This window comes from Pseudophryne corroboree, chromosome 1, assembly GCF_028390025.1.
Source record: "Pseudophryne corroboree isolate aPseCor3 chromosome 1, aPseCor3.hap2, whole genome shotgun sequence".
Lineage (NCBI taxonomy): Eukaryota > Metazoa > Chordata > Amphibia > Anura > Myobatrachidae > Pseudophryne > Pseudophryne corroboree.
In genome coordinates, this window is record NC_086444.1 from 446,477,759 (window position 1) to 446,496,148 (window position 18,390).

General features: G+C 47.8%; 1 protein-coding gene across 2 annotated transcripts in view; it reads right to left on the bottom strand.

The window, feature by feature from the left end:
- The window catches only part of SLC7A7 (solute carrier family 7 member 7), a 153,022-nt gene that overhangs the window by 105,237 nt on the left and 29,395 nt on the right, over positions 1–18,390 (bottom strand). The window lies entirely within an intron of this gene.

Here is an 18,390-nt window from a genome sequence, read left to right on the forward strand (position 1 = left end):
AAAGTGTATTCAGCTTGGCTCTCAGCTTAAAAGGGAGCGAACGGCACAGAGACTGCAGCTCATTGACCGAATTGCGACTCTAGAGGCTTCGCACCAGGCCTCCCTGGATGCCGGGGTACTTTTTGAACTAACAGAAGCTCGTCAAGCTCTTAGTAAATTTTTATGGGACAAAACTAAATTGGGAATGACCAAGTGTCGCCACAAATTTTATCTCTGGGGCAATAAACCGGGTGCAATGCTCGCTAGGGCGTTAAGGGCCCAGAGACTGCAGTCTTATGTTAGCTCCGTTCAGGGTCCGGGGGGCTGTGCTGCAACTACACTGCCTCAGATTGCTCATTCCTTCCAAAATTACTACGAGTCCCTCTACAATCTTAGGAAAGATCAAACCCCTCAAGCCACCGCTGACCTGAGGGTACTGATACAGAGATATCTGACGGAAGTCGACTTTCCAAGACTGCCAGATTCAGACTTAGACACCCTGGAACAACCCTTTACGCTAGAGGAGTTAGAAACAGCATTGAAAGCGACACCGTCTGGGAAGAGTCCGGGCCCGGATGGATTCCCAGTGGGATACTATAAAGCCTTTAAACAATCCCTGTTACCCCTTTTTTTGAAGGCATGCAATGCCATCTCTGCCGAGAAAGGCTTTTCTCCGCAGACCTTGGAAGCGCACGTAACTGTAATCCCAAAAGAGGGCAAGGACCCCACCCAGTGTTCGAGTTACCGACCCATTTCTCTCCTCAACTGCGACATTAAACTATTTGCCAAATTGCTTGTGTGCCGGTTGGGCCGCCTACTCCCGCAGGTGATTCATGGGGACCAGGTGGGATTTATACTGGGACGAGAGGCTAAAGACAACACCTCCAAAGTCATTGACCTCATCCACCTAGCTCAAAGCGGTTCTTCCCATATGGTCCTCTTGTCCACTGATGCGGAGAAGGCCTTTGACAGGATAGACTGGCAATTCATGGAAGGTCTTCTCGAGCACACGGGTCTGGGTCCGGCCTGTCTTAGCCGTATACTAACTCTGTATAAACTGCCGTCGGCTAGGGTCCGTGTGAATGGTGCCCTTTCTGCTCCCTTCATGATAAGAAACGGAACGAGGCAGGGCTGCCCCCTCTCCCCGCTTATATTTGTTCTCTGCATGGAGGCACTTGCGAGAGCAATTCGGGCTAATCCAAATATCCATGGCATAAGGGCAGGTAAGCGGGAATACAAATTGGCATTATATGCAGATGACCTTTTGGCTACTCTGACGGATCCGGTAACTTCCCTCCCAGCGCTCATGCAAGAATTTAATAGGTTCAATTTGCTCTCCAATTTTAAGGTGAATTACACTAAGTCAGTGGCCTTGAACATTTCAACCCCTGAGCGAGTATTGGAGGGCATTCGGGATTCGTTTCCATTTCAGTGGCATCCTGCTCAGCTAAAGTTCTTTTGACTAAGGACCTCACTGACCTATATCGGGTAAATTTTCTTCCATTACTACATAAAATCACCACGGATTTTAATAGATGGTCTGCACTCCAACTTACTTGGCTGGGTAGGATTAACACGGTTAAGATGACGATTCTTCCGAAGGTTCTTTATCTACTGCAAACGCTACCTATAACAATGCCAACTTCCTTTTTCACCAACTTACAATCATCTGTTGGTCGTTTTGTTTGGGGACAGAGGGGGCACCGGCTTTCTCAACACACATTGACCCGCACTCGGGGAGAGGGTGGTTTACAACTGCCTCATTTTCTTAGCTACTACAATGCTACACATTTGTCCAGAGTTATTGACATGTCTAGATCTCCCTATATTAAGCAATGGCCATCAATAGCTGAAGCGGCTGCGGGTGCCCACTTATGTGTTCTCCCTTGGCTTAAAAAAATCCCGCACACAAAATACCCCATCCTAGATCCGACCCTAAAGGTGTGGAGGAAATTCAGGCACTTAGACTCTTTTAGTCCGAGTCCCTCCTTGCCGACTCCTGTATTGCATAACCCAGACCTACCCGCAAATCCCCTCCCCCTGTCTCAGTCTTCAGTGTGGGCTAAAGCTGGCATATCTCGGTTGAGTCACCTGATTGGTTCGTCGGGATTCCATCCCTTCGCAGATTTACAACGCTCTTTTAACCTACCGCCTAATTCTTTTTGGGCCTACTTACAAATTCGGCATTACGTTAAAACCATGCCGGCTCGTGCGGTGGGATGGAGACCGACGATTTTCGAGTCACTGTGTCTCTCTGAGAATTTGCCACGGCACCTAGTATCTCTCTTATATAGACAATGCCTGTCGAGCACTCCCGCTCAACCCCTGACATTTGTCACGGCATGGCATGGGGACTTAGGTAGGGAGTTGACCTCTGACCAGTGGTCGCGCATTTTTCAATACACATTTGCTAGCTCCTCTTCACTCCAAGTTTTTGAGACGCAATACAAAGTGATGTCGAGGTGGTACAGATGCCCAGATCGAGTCCATCATATGTTCCCGAGCGTGCCGGATGTCTGTTGGAGGTGCGGCCGGTCTCGAGGCACCCCCTGCCACATATGGTGGCGGTGCCCGGGACTGACCTCCTTCTGGCAACAGGTTTGCTCTATTACCAGGCGTATCACGGGACTCCCCATACCTGAGACACCTGAGTTTTGGTTACTTAATTTAATGGACTTACCATTATCCCAGTTTAAGAACTCCCTATTGCGACACTAAATGAATGCAGCCAGAGCGACCATCCCGTGTTTCTGGAGATCCCAAGTACAACCTCCCATTGCCAAATGGTTCCAAAGAATCGACCATTATATGGCAATGGAGGATTTGACAGCTTCCACTGATCAGTCCGTGTCCCGATTCACAGCCGTCTGGTTCGACTGGCTGGAATTCAAGGGAACACAGGAATACAAAACTACCATGATGCGCTCCATCTCTGCTGCACCTTAGGGCTGTGGCGGAGACGACGGTCCTTCTTCTTTCTCCTCTCTCTTTTGCCTTTCCTTTCGCTATCTATCCTTTATGCTTCAAGTCCTATTGTTCTTGTTATTGATATTTGAAGATGATACAAACTAATGTCTCTAGTTAAAGTGGACGTGCGATGCTCTACACTGTTATGTTTCTTGTATTCTTGGTCTACGACTGGAACAACAGCTACTGCTTTAAAAATATTTGTATTGATTGCAATTCCACTGTGCTATATAATATTATCTTTTTTATTGATAATAAAAACTTAATTTGCAAAAAAAAAAAAAATCATTTTGATGAACATCATCTTCTCCACATTTTCTGGAAGTTACCTCGTATGCCGATTGCTGACAAGGTGAGCGGCTGCACTAAACACTCTTTCGGAGTACACACTGGAGGGAGGGCAACTTAGGTAGAATAAAGCCAGTTTGTGCAAGGGCCTCCAAATTGCCTCTTTTTCCTGCCAGTATACGTACGGACTGTCTGACGTGCCTACTTGGATGCGATCACTCATATAATCCTCCACCATTCTTTCAATGGTGAGAGAATCATATGCAGTGACAGGAGACGAGGTAGGTAGAGCAGTGGCCTTCTGTACCGTACTGCTATATATACTGGTGGTCACTGTCAGCAAACTGCAAAACTAAAATGTACCACAGGTATAGAATCTAGATGGATAGTATACTTGACGACACAGAGGTAGGTAGAGCAGTGGCCTTCCGTACCGTACTGCTATATATACTGGTGGTCACTATCAGCAAACTGCAAAACTAAAATGCACCACAGGTATAGAATCTAGATGGATAGTATACTTGACGACACAGAGGTAGGTAGAGCAGTGGCCTTCCGTACCGTACTGCTATATATACTGGTGGTCACTGTCCGCAAACTGCAAAACTAAAATGCACCACAGGTATAGAATCTAGATGGATAGTATACTTGACGACACAGAGGTAGGTAGAGCAGTGGCCTTCCGTACCGTACTGCTATATATACTGGTGGTCACTGTCAGCAAACTGCAGAACTAAAATGCACCACAGGTATAGAATCTAGATGGATAGTATACTTGACGACACAGAGGTAGGTAGAGCAGTGGCCTTCCGTACTGTACTGCTATATATACTGGTGGTCACTGTCAGCAAACTGCAAAACTAAAATGCACCACAGGTATAGAATCTAGATGGATAGTATACTTGACGACACAGAGGTAGGTAGAGCAGTGGCCTTCCGTACCGTACTGCTATATATACTGGTGGTCACTGTCAGCAAACTGCAAAACTAAAATGCACCACAGGTATAGAATCTAGATGGATAGTATACTTGACGACACAGTGGTAGGTAGAGCAGTGGCCTTCCGTACCGTACTGCTATATATACTGGTGGTCACTGTCAGCAAACTGCAAAACTAAAATGCACCACAGGTATAGAATCTAGATGGATAGTATACTTGACGACACAGAGGTAGGTAGAGCGGTGGCCTTCCGTACCGTACTGCTATATATACTGGTGGTCACTGTCAGCAAACTGCAAAACTAAAATGCACCACAGGTATAGAATCTAGATGGATAGTATACTTGACGACACAGAGGTAGGTAGATCAGTGGCCTTCCGTACCGTACTGCTATATATACTGGTGGTCACTGTCAGCAAACTGCAAAACTAAAATGCACCACAGGTATAGAATCTAGATGGATAGTATACTTGACGACACAGAGGTAGGTAGAGCAGTGGCCTTCCGTACCGTACTGCTATATATACTGGTGGTCACTGTCAGCAAACTGCAAAACTAAAATGCACCACAGGTATAGAATCTAGATGGATAGTATACTTGACGACACAGAGGTAGGTAGAGCGGTGGCCTTCCGTACCGTACTGCTATATATACTGGTGGTCACTGTCAGCAAACTGCAAAACTAAAATGCACCACAGGTATAGAATCTAGATGGATAGTATACTTGATGACACAGAGGTAGGTAGAGCAGTGGCCTTCCGTACCGTACTGCTATATATACTGGTGGTCACTGTCAGCAAACTGCAAAACTAAAATGCACCACAGGTATAGAATCTAGATGGATAGTATACTTGACGACACAGAGGTAGGTAGAGCAGTGGCCTTCCGTACCGTACTGCTATATATACTGGTGGTCACTGTCAGCAAACTGCAAAACTAAAATGCACCACAGGTATAGAATCTAGATGGATAGTATACTTGACGACACAGAGGTAGGTAGAGCAGTGGCCTTCCGTACTGTACTGCTATATATACTGGTGGTCACTGTCAGCAAACTGCAAAACTAAAATGCACCACAGGTATAGAATCTAGATGGATAGTATACTTGACGACACAGAGGTAGGTAGAGCCGTGGCCTTCCGTACCGTACTGCTATATATACTGGTGGTCACTGTCAGCAAACTGCAAAACTAAAATGCACCACAGGTATAGAATCTAGATGGATAGTATACTTGATGACACAGAGGTAGGTAGAGCAGTGGCCTTCCGTACCGTACTGCTATATATACTGGTGGTCGCTGTCAGCAAACTGCAAAACTAAAATGCACCACATGTATAGAATCTAGATGGATAGTATACTTGACGACACAGAGGTAGGTAGAGCAGTGGCCTTCCGTACCATACTGCTATATATACTGGTGGTCACTGTCAGCAAACTGCAAAACTAAAATGCACCACAGGTATAGAATCTAGATGGATAGTATACTTGACGACACAGAGGTAGGTAGAGCAGTGGCCTTCCGTACCGTACTGCTATATATACTGGTGGTCACTGTCAGCAAACTGCAAAACTAAAATGCACCACAGGTATAGAATCTAGATGGATAGTATACTTGACGACACAGAGGTAGGTAGAGCAGTGGCCTTCCGTACTGTACTGCTATATATACTGGTGGTCACTGTCAGCAAACTGCAAAACTAAAATGCACCACAGGTATAGAATCTAGATGGATAGTATACTTGACGACACAGAGGTAGGTAGAGCAGTGGCCTTCCGTACCGTACTGCTATATATACTGGTGGTCACTGTCAGCAAACTGCAAAACTAAAATGCACCACAGGTATAGAATCTAGATGGATAGTATACTTGACGACACAGAGGTAGGTAGTGCAGTGGCCTTCTGTACCGTACTGCTGTATATACTGGTGGTCACTGTCAGCAAACTGCAAAACTAAAATGCACCACAGGTATAGAATCTAGATGGATGGGGGGGCGTGGCCTGGCACCGGAGGAGAGCAGTGGCAGCCTGGAAGAGCTCCTGCTTTACTACCATCTAAAGTGCCCTCCAGGACTGCTCAGACCCGCTCCTTGTCGCTACCCCTACCCACCAAACTTCCCCTTGCCTCCCCGCTCTCATCAGACTAGAGCCGCGGAATCAGGAGCATCGTGGACGCTCCCGCGGATTGAGGCCTAGTCATCTCACAAAAGCCGGGGCCTCGATTTTGGCGCCAGCACACCAGCCGCTCGGAACTGCGGCCGACATTCGCCTCCCGGTCGGACCCCCAGGCGACTCAGCGGGACCCACAGTAACACCGCCAACATACCTCCGTAGCGGGATAGGAGCCGCAGACGCTGAACCGCTATGCCGGGGAAGAGGTTCGTGACGGCGGCCGCCGCCGCGTCTCCCTGCCCTGACGCACCTTAACTCCAGCAGCCCGCACAGACAGTGGATCTCGATCCTGCAGCCTCTGCAGCCCGTGCCAGGCCCCGGAGCCCGCACTGCGCGGAGGGGGGCTGCTGATTTGGAGCTACTTTGGAGAACTCTATTGTTAGGGGTCAGTTCCCCTCCTAGTGATCGGAGCTGGCCTGAAACGCCACAGTGAAGGCCACACACACATGTCCTAGGACCTAGGGTGCGCCTCCCGCTGCGCCCATACGGAGATGCACCTATAAATTAAAAACCCGGCTGGAGGCAAATCGTTGGCTGCGACTGAGACCCACGACACATCTCCCTCGTAGCGGCCCGGTCCCATATTTCATCGGATGGACCCTCATTAGCCTCACATTTGCCTCTGACAGCCTCCTTGACCCCTGGCAGGGAACACCTCCATCTCCATCTACTTTATCTTTGTTTCATTTGGTTGGGTGCTATTTCTGATGAGCACCTACTACGATCCATATGAAGACCAGCAATAAATAACCACCCAGCACATGAGACCCGCTACATCCTTTACTATCTAAACCTTCGGTGTCACTGGCCTCCGCCTCCCCTCCTGGGCGTCCCTGCATGGAAAAATTCTTGATTCCTCTGCCCGTAATGTCCGCAGGGACTGTCCAGCAAACCCAAGAAGATACCCCTGGAATCGACTCATCGGACTCTGATCACTCGACTACACGCTCACTCTCCCGAAGCTCCCGCAAACCTAGACCGCCTGCTAAACAACCCAAAATGAAGCATAAAGACCTATTGGCGGTACTGGGTCCCCTCCTCGACGAGAAATTAGCGGGCATAAAGGAGGCGATCGAGTCGTCATCGACCTTGCTAACTCAACATTCCACCCGCCTTGATGAAGCGGAACAAAGGATATCTGCCTTAGAAGATGACTTAACCGAAACCCAACGCTCCCTACAAGCTAAACAGCTAGAAGTCGCGGACCTTTCGGAGAAACTCGATGACCTGGAAAATCGCAGCATACGGAACAACTTGCGGGTCATCGGCATCCCTGAATCTATAAAAGGTCATGAGCTTTTAGATCTTCTCTCGTCGGCCATCCCGGAGCAGTTGTCCATGAACCTTAACGGTTCTCCTCTTGTCATCGAAAGAGCCCAAAGGCTAGGTCCGGAACGGAAAAACCCATCAGGCCGCCCACGTCCGGTCATCATGAGGGTATTGAATTATGCGGACAAAGCGAGACTCCTAGACCACTACCGCAAGGCTGCTAATTTGTCGATCAACGGAGAGCGCCTTCTCATCTTTCAGGACTTCTCAGCTTTGGTAGCAGCAAAACGTAAGGACTTTGCCCCCATCTGTAAACATCTCATCGACGCAAAGATTAAGTTTTCTCTGCTATATCCAGCACGTCTCAGAATTTTTGAAGTTGGTCGACCGAAATTCTTTGAAGATCCAGACGAAGCCAGGTTGCACTTCGCCCTTCCCTCCACCTGATCACCATATGACTCTCTCCACTAATGGCTAAACACCGCCCGAACGGCTAAACACCGCCCGAACCTTTTCTCGGGTCTCGAGTGCAAGCCACATGGAGTGTGAATATTTTACGCTCATGCTTGCATCCTACTGTTTATGTTTCCACAGTTGGAAACTACTTATGTTATTGTTTTTATGTTATGTTGAATGTATCTGCCTGAGCCGGGACCCCTTCCCCCCACTGGGGAACTCCCCCACCCCCCGCTCGCTGGGTCGGGGTGGGACCCTATCTTACCTTTTTTGCCTTTTTAATGATATTTTTCCCAATGGGAGTGGGATAGTATGTCCTCTGACTCCCATCCACAACCCCCTATAGACGTAGATCCAGCGGTTACATTGCTCCGCTTTGTATCCTGGAATGTGGAAGGCCTTAATCACCCGGTCAAACGGAAAAAAGTGCTATCTCACCTAAAACGTATGTCTCCTCAGATTATATTTTTACAAGAAACGCACTGGTTGGACGACCCTAGACACACTCTCCGTGCCCCGTGGATAGGGAGTTGTATATCTTCACCCTACCACTCTAAATCTAGAGGAGTGGCAATTCTACTTCATGCCAACCTACAACATTCAATACTTAGAAAACAGCATGACCCAGAGGGTAGATTTTTATTAGTAGATGTATGCATTCAAAACACTATTTACACCCTCCTCAACTTATATGCACCAAATACCTCACCTGATGTTTTTTTTGCAGATCTTCTATAAACCCTTATCACCTGGGGAGGCCAGAATTTGATAGTTGGTGGGGATTTCAACATGGTCGTCGACCCATCCATGGACAGATCCAGGGTAAGTGCAATCACCTCCACACCTCACACTCACTTGCTCTCCTCTTTCTGTACACAACTAAACCTCCTAGATCCATGGAGAATACTTCACCCCACCCAAAAAGATTACTCCTTTTATTCTCACCCCCACTCTTCACACTCCAGGATTGATTATAAATTCACTAGCACCAACCTCCTACCCAGAATCACCTACACATCTCTTGACAACATTATCATCTCTGATCATGCCCCTGTATCTCTCCATCTCCAACTATGCCTACCTCAACGCACTGCCCCGAGATGGCGGTTTCCAGCCTACCTCCGTCACTCCACTGACTTTATGCTCCACCTCAAACAGTCCTGGCTTAATTATACTATTGATAATGGTGATCAACAACTAGACACGCCAATCTTTTGGGGGGCGGCTAAAGCCGTCCTTAGGGGACATATTATGTCCTACACCCACGCCAAACGGAAAATTTTTTCCTCCCAACTACATACTTTAAGCTCCACTCTCACCTCTACATACCGCAGATACACCCAACATGACACCCCCACTCAAAGAGGCATATCTCTCAGCCAAGCTTATATATGATACGTTCCTCACGGAGCGGGCTCAGCTCTCCTACGACTATAAGCGGAATAGACTTCACAGATGGGGCAATAAATCAGGCAAACTTTTGGCGAATCTAATTAAAGGCCCCAAATCCCGTAACTGGGTTAACGCCATCACTAGCTCAGGTACGCTAACTACTAACCCTGACCTCATCTGTGCTGAATTTAGGAACTTTTACCAATCCTTGTATACCAAGGGCCCTGACGACTCTATTGCCAACCACTCTTTCTTGGAGGAGGATGACCTCCCCATCTTGACTCAGGAGGAGAGGGACTCCCTAGATAATCCGATTACGGTAGAGGAGGTGGTAGAGGTCATTAAATCCCTACCGAACAATAAAAGCCCCGGCCCAGACGGATACGGAACGGAATTCTACAAGATGCTACGAGACGAAATCGCCCCCACCCTCACGTCACTCTACAATCATATCCTCACCTCCAAACAAACCCCCATTAAATTTAACGAGGCCACAATCATTGTTATACCAAAACCGGGTAAGGACCCTTCCTTGCCCGGGTCCTACAGACCGATCTCGCTCCTTAATCAAGATTTTAAAATCCTCACAAAACTGATGGCCAACAGATTACAGCTATGCCTCTCCCGTATTATATCGCCGGCACAGATGGGCTTCCTTAAACATAGGCAATCAGTGCGGGGCATCAGAACCGCACTGGCAGCCATCACCCACTCCCGTACTAATAATATTACGGATAACATCCTAATTAATCTTGACGCAGAAAAGGCTTTCGATAAGATCGCCTGGCCTCATCTTGCTAGAGTTCTACTCTACCAACAATTTGGTGAAACTTTTCAGGGACTGATTAACTCCCTCTACACTAGCCCATCGGCGCAGGTGATAGTTAATAATATACCCTCCCCTCCCTTTCTCCTGGAAAGGGGCACCAGACAGGGCTGCCCTCTCTCCCCCCTCCTGTTTAACATCGCGCTAGAACCCTTCATACGATATATTACCAACCTACCCACCTTTTACGGTATAACAATTGGCAACAGGGTAATTAAACTCATGGCATTTGCAGACGACATTCTTTTATTCACCTCCAACCCACGACAGTCGGTTATAGCGTTACAAGATGCCATCAACCGCTTTTCCTCCTTCGCAGGCTTCTCCGTCAACTTCGACAAATCGGAAGCCTTGGCCATATTCTCACAGATCACTGAAGGCTGGGATACCCCCTTCCCATTCCGATGGGCTACCACTCAGATCACATACCTGGGAATCCTACTCCCCACCGACCCTACCCGTCTATATACTGACAATATCCACCCCGTTCTCAGCAAGATTCAGACAGAACTGACACTATGGCAAACGCTTCCTCTAAATTTACTGGGGCGCTGCAATCTAGTTAAGATGGTTAGTTTCCCTAGACTGCTCTATGTGCTGCAGATGATACCCATCATGCTTTCAAAGTCTGATATATCTCTTCTTAACTCCTCGATCTCGAAATTTATTTGGGCCAATAAAAGACCCAGGATAAGTTTTTTTAAACTATCCCAAACAATACAAAACGGGGGAGTAAATCTGCCAGATATAGAGCAATATAATTATGCTTGCCTCCTCCGATTCGCAGTGGACTGGATCCATGGAACGTCTATCTTCACCGAATCACTGATTGACTCCCAATTTTGTGCCCCACTATCTCTTAGCTACATTCTCCATGCAAATAAATCTGATATGTCTAACTTCCGCTTAGATAACCTTTTACTGACCTCTACTATCACAGCGTGGAGACTATCCCGCAAATCTCTCAAGCTACAACATACCCACTCACTTTTTCTCCCTCTCGTTGGTAATCCACAATTTCAAAATGGCCAGGCCCACTTTCCCTTTACTAGCTGGCAAGCCTCGGGCATTACATGTATTAGAAACTTCCTCGACTCTAACAAAAAAATACTTTCTTTTACAGAGGTGTCAGTTAAATATGGAATTAGCCCTCGCCACGACTTTTATTTTTTTCAGGCATCACATTATATACGACTAATTCTTTCACATCTCACTGCCTTAGACCTTGTTAACTCCCTAGACACACTCTTCCGCTCAGGGACTTGTTCCATTTCAGCAATATACTCTCGCATACGCACAGAACACATACCCACCACAGATCTAGCTCGAGTACAAACATGGTCCTCCCAAATCCCCTCTATGTCCCCGGAGGCCGTGATGGATAGTTTTGCGACTTCCCTTAAGCTTATCCCAGCTAGCTTATATCAGGAAATGGCCTATAAAATATTGCACAGAGCCTACATATCACCAAAGAGGAGCCATTTGATGGGCTTGTCCGAATCGGCAACATGTCTAAAATGCTCCTCACCAGTGGCCGATCTTATGCATTGTTTTTGGCACTGCCGCCACATCCAAAAATTTTGGATGGAGCTACATACCTATGGAACTGCCGATTTGGGCCTGCACTTCCAATGTACTGCCTCATGGGCTCTTTTCGGATATCTTCGTGACCAACGTGACCCCCCCTCTCAAGACACAAAACTGATTGCTATCCTCTCAGCGGTGGGCAGGAAAGCCATCCTACAGCAATGGATATCCGATACTCCTCCCACATTACCTTTAGCTACCTCCAGACTGCTATTTTTATTCACGATGGACTGGCTGGAGACCTCCCTTAACAAAGAAATATTAACCCCCACTTTGTTTCACTGCTGGCGACGATTTATCAACACACTACCTACTCCGACAAAAATGGCCATTAAACAAAGCTTCGATGGTCACCAAATTCTGGCAGATGACCCCCCCATCGCTTTCCCATAGCTGCCCCCACTTCCCCCTCTTTCCTGCTCTCTCTCTTTTCCCCCCCTTCTCCCACTTTAATCTTGAACGCTCACATTAGACCTTCACACCCTATTACCTTCCTTCTCTTACCTCATAATACTGGATATCTATCGTCTACCTCTTCTTTTTGCTCTGTTGATATCTCCGTGGATGGGTCGACGGTCCCTGGGCCCTAGCAGGTACGGTTAATACTGTTGTTAATATTGTTATGGCTTTTGTTATTTTAGGATTTAGCGCCCCTCAAAGGAGGAAGCGCATTAGTATGTTTTATCGTTTTTTAAAAGAACCTGCTGTATAATAGGAGCGCATTTGCTGTTCCATTACATATCCAGTTTATCAATATTGTTACTTGTCAGGTAATACTATGATATATATATATCTAGATGTTCTTATACAGAAAATGAAAAATATGAGGTTTCTTGCTTTTTGTTCGGATCCTTCTTTTTCTGAACACGACTGTTTCGATGATTAATATGATCCTCGATGCAGCCGAATTAGATGTCCATACATGCTATTGTATATTGTATCTCTTTGACCTCAATAAAAATATTTTGAAAAAAAAAAAAAAGAATCTAGATGGATAGTATACACAGAGGTAGGTAGAGCAGTGGCCTTCCATACCGTACTGCTATATATACTGGTGGTCACTGTCAGCAAACTGCAAAACTAAAATGCACCACAGGTATAGAATCTAGATGGATAGTATACTTGACGACACAGAGGTAGGTAGAGCAGTGGCCTGCCGTACCGTACTGCTATATATACTGGTGGTCACTGTCAGCAAACTGCAAAACTAAAATGCACCACAGGTATAGAATCTAGATGGATAGTATACTTGACGACACAGAGGTAGGTAGAGCAGTGGCCTTCCGTACCGTACTGCTGTATATACTGGTGGTCACTGTCAGCAAACTGCAAAACTAAAATGCACCACAGGTATAGAATCTAGATGGATAGTATACTTGATGACACAGAGGTAGGTAGAGCAGTGGCCTTCCATACCGTACTGCTATATATACTGGTGGTCACTGTCAGCAAACTGCAAAACTAAAATGCACCACAGGTATAGAATCTAGATGGATAGTATACTTGACGACACAGAGGTAGGTAGAGCAGTGGCCTACCGTACCGTACTGCTATATATACTGGTGGTCACTGTCAGCAAACTGCAAAACTAAAATGCACCACAGGTATAGAATCTAGATGGATAGTATACCTTGACGACACAGAGGTAGGTAGAGCAGTGGCCTTCCGTACCGTACTGCTATATATACTGGTGGTCACTAGTCAGCAAAACTCTGCACTGTACTCCTCCTATATAATATACTGGTGGTCCCCAGTACCCACAATAAAGCAGTGTGAGCACAGATATATGCAGCACACTGAGCACAGATATGGAGCGTTTTTCAGGCAGACAACGTATACTGGTGGTCACTGGTCAGCAAAACTCTGCACTGTACTCCTCCTATATAATATACTGGTGGTCCCCAGTACCCACAATAAAGCAGTGTGAGCACAGATATATGCAGCACACTGAGCACAGATATGGAGCGTTTTTCAGGCAGACAACATATACTGGTGGTCACTGGTCAGCAAAACTCTGCACTGTACTCCTCCTATATAATACTGCTGGTCCCCAGTCCCCACAATAAAGCAGTGTGAGCACAGATATATGCAGCACACTGAGCACAGATATGGAGCGTTTTTCAGGCAGAGAACGGATAAAACTGGTGGTCACTGATCAGCAAACCTCTGCACTGTACTCCTCCTATATAATACAGCTGCTCCCCAGTCCCCACAATTAAGCAATAAGCACAAATATTTGCAGCAACATTAATAAACGGAGAGGACGCCAGCCACGTCCACTCCCTAACATTTCCAATGCACGAGTGAAAATGGCGGCAACCCGCGGCTCCTTATATAGAATCCGAATCTCGCGAGAATCCGACAGCGTGATGATGACGTTCGGGCGCGCTCGGGTTAACCGAGCCATACGGGAGAATCCGAGTATGCCTCGGACCCGTGTAAAATGGGTGAAGTTCAGGGGGGTTCGGTTTCCGAGGAACCGAACCCGCTCATCACTAATACTTACCTCTCTGAAGTCCCCTGTCGAAGCCATCCCTTTTCGGCAGCGCAATAGAGTATGAACACTAGGGGGAACAAACTCTATTGCGCCTGCTGAAAACTCCGGAAAGACGGCACAGCGGCCATTTTTCCAAAGTTTTGCGCATGCGCATTGTCAAAATCTTCGGGAAGATGGCCACCGCGCCGTGTTCCCGGAGGTTTGCGCATGCGCAATAGAGTCTGTTCTCAGACTCTATTGCTGCTGCCGTGGAGAAGGATGGCACCGCCGGGGGACTCAGGTGAGGTAAGTATTAAATCCTGTGCATCTGTCAGAGAGGAGGTGAGCCCTGAAGCAGAAGGCTGCACACGGGCCTCCTCCTCTCTTAAAACACCCCTGCTCCCAGCTGTCCCGATTTTTGTGGGACAGTCCCATTGTTCTGAGATTGTACCACCCATGGGCCGCAGTGCCCCACGATGGAGGGGGAGTTGGTAGGCTCCCCGTCACTCACTGCTCTGCTTAGCAGAGCAGCATTGAATAGATGCTGTGCAAATGTGCACAGTATCTATTCACGGGAGACGGGCTGGAGGTATGGCCAGCAGCTAACAGAGTGCTTGAAATGCTCCCACAGTGATGAAAACGGCAGGCGTGGCTCACGATTGCGGCATTCCCATAAAGCCACACCCTCTGTGCAGGATTCTCAACCTGGCCGCTCACAATGTTGGGAGGTATGCACATGAGACCCTGGGTTGAAGGGAGCCCACACCTCTCACACTGTGGCCATATTCTACACAATACTTACCTCGCTGGAGTCCGTCTGCAGCGTCATCACTGCACAAATCACCAGGAAAATGGTATGGAGGCACAGTTCTAGAGTCTACTTGTGTCTCCGGATGGGGGCTGCACACAGGCCCTCTCCTCTATTAAGATGCCCTTGCTTAATTATTGCTTCATTATAAGATATACATTTCTCATGTTTGGCTTTTTAATCCACTCATTGATCCTGATTTGGAGTCAGACGAAAGTGGAAATGTGTTTCCCCAGCTTGACTCTCAGCCCGCTGGGAGCCCCGTACACACTGTGCTAGAAATAGCTCAGTGTGTATGGACTTTTATAGCACCTGGAGCAGGCTTGCCTACCCGGGAGGCTCCCGAATATTAAAAGAGCCTCCCGCTGCCCCGCAAACCTTGTCAGCCCTCCCGGATATTAAGCCACCCATGACATGCTATACTGCGCATGCGCAAGTCCGGAGAGGCCGGGGGGCGGGGCCTTCACGGGAGACTTCAGGGCAGCCACCGGAGCATTGTGTGCAGCAGCAGCAGCTGTCCTGCTGTGCACACTGAGAAGCCGTCAGAAGCAGGGCTTTGCTTCCCTGTGGCTGGCCCCTCCCACCACACTCAGCAGTGTATCATCAGCCTAGCAGCAGCAGCTCCTCGGCTCTCTCTGGGTGTTCATGTCCCCTCCCACACTGTCCTCAGGTCAGCTTTATAGCAGGTCAGTACAGATGTAATGGTGGGGGATGTAATGTGGCACTGGGTGTAATATAGGAGAGGGGGGGGGGGGGGGGGGCTGTGTATAATAATATGTAAGCTGGTACAGAGTGTAATATAGGGGTGCTGTGTATAGTGTTATGTGTAGGGTGTAATATGGGGGGGGCTGTGTATAAGTCATGTGCTGGGTGTAATATGGGGGGCTGTGTATATTGTCATGTGTGGGTGTAATATGGGGGGGCTGTGTATAATGTCATGCGCTGGGTGTAATGTCGTGTGCTGGATGTAATATAGGAGAGGGGGGGCTGTGTATAATAATATGTAAGCTGGTACAGAGTGTAATATAGGGGGGGGGGGGTGCTGTGTATAGTGTCATGTGCTGGGTGTAATATGGGGGGCTGTGTATATTGTCATGTGTGGGTGTAATATGGGGGGGCTGTGTATAATGTCATGTGCTGGGTGTAATGTCGTGTGCTGGGTGTAATATGGGGGAGCTGTGTATAGTGTCGTGCTGGATGTAATATGGGGGGCGCTGTGTATAATGTCGTGTGCTGGATGTAATATGGGGGCGCTGTGTATAATGTCATGTGCTGGGTGTAATATGGGGGGCTGTGTATATTGTCATGTGTGGGTGTAATATGGGGGGGCTGTGTATAATGTCATGTGCTGGGTGTAATGTCGTGTGCTGGGTGTAATATGGGGGAGCTGTGTATAGTGTCGTGCTGGATGTAATATGGGGGGCGCTGTGTATAATGTCATGTGCTGGGTGTAATGTCGTGTGCTGGGTGTAATATGGGGGAGCTGTGTATAGTGTCGTGCTGGATGTAATATGGGGGGCGCTGTGTATAATGTCGTGTGCTGGATGTAATATGGGGGCGCTGTGTATAATGTCATGTGCTGGGTGTAATATGGGGGGTGCTGTGTGTAATGTCGTGTGCTGGGTGTAATATGGGGGGGTTGGGCTCGGATGACCGACGGTCAGGATCCCATTGGTCAGCATAATGACGCTGGGATCCCAGACGCCAGATTGCCGGCGGCGGGGATGAGTGCAACAAAGCCCCTTGCGGGCTCGCTGCACTCGCCATGCTGCAGGCTCGCCATGCTGCAGGCTCGCTGCGCTCACCACAGGTTCTATTCCCACTTTATGGGTGTCATGGACACCAACGAGTAGGAATAGTCCCTGTTAGTCGGAATGCCGACTGTTGGGATTTCTAGCGGTCGTGATGCTGACCGCCGGTAACATGATTACATCCCATATGGAGGGGCTGTGTATGCTGTGTGTAATCTGGTACTGGGTGTAATATGGGGGCTGTGTATGCTGTGTGTAATGTGGTGCTGGATGTAATATGGGGGGCTGTGTATACTGTGTGTAATGTGGTACTGGGTGTAATATGGGGGGCTGTGTATGCTGTGTGTAATGTGGTGCTGGATGTAATATGGGGGGCTGTGTATACTGTGTGTAATGTGGTACTGGGTGTAATATGGGGGGCTGTGTATGCTGTGTGTAATGTGGTGCTGGATGTAATATGGGGGGCTGTGTATACTGTGTGTAATGTGGTACTGGGTGTAATATGGGAGGCTGTGTATGCTGTGTGTAATGTGGTACTGGGTGTAATATGGGGGGCTGTGTATACTGTGTGTAATGTGGTGCTGGGTGTAATATGGGGGGCTGTGTATGCTGTGTGTAATCTGGTACTGGGTGTAATATGGGGGGCTGTGTATGCTGTGTGTAATGTGGTGCTGGGTGTAATATGGGGGTCTGTGTATACTGTGTGTAATCTGGTACTGGGTGTAATATGGGGGGCTGTGTATGCTGTGTGTAATCTGGTACTGGGTGTAATAATGGAGGCTGTGTATACTGTGTGTAATCTGGTACTGGGTGTAATATGGGGGGCTGTGTATACTGTGTGTAATCTGGTACTGGGTGTAATATGGGGGGCTGTGTATGCTGTGTGTAATCTGGTACTGGGTGTAATATGGGAGGCTGTGTATGCTGTGTGTAATCTGGTACTGGGTGTAATATGGGAGGCTGTGTATGCTGTGTGTAATCTGGTACTGGGTTTAATATGGGAGGCTGTGTATACTGTGTGTAATCTGGTACTGGGTGTAATATGGGGGGCTGTGTATACTGTGTGTAATGTGGTACTGGGTGTAATATGGGGGCTGTGTATACTGTGTGTAATCTGGTACTGGGTGTAATAATGGAGGCTGTGTATACTGTGTGTAATCTGGTACTGGGTGTAATATGGGGGCTGTGTATACTGTGTGTAATCTGGTACTGGGTGTAATATGGGGGGCTGTGTATGCTGTGTGTAATCTGGTACTGGGTGTAATATGGGAGGCTGTGTATACTGTGTGTAATCTGGTACTGGGTTTAATATGGGGGGCTGTGTATACTGTGTGTAATCTGGTACTGGGTTTAATATGGGGGGCTGTGTATGCTGTGTGTAATGTGGTACTGGGTGTAATATGGGGGCTGTGTATGCCGTGTGTAATCTGGTACTGGGTGTAATATGGGGGGCTGTGTATGCCGTGTGTAATCTGGTACT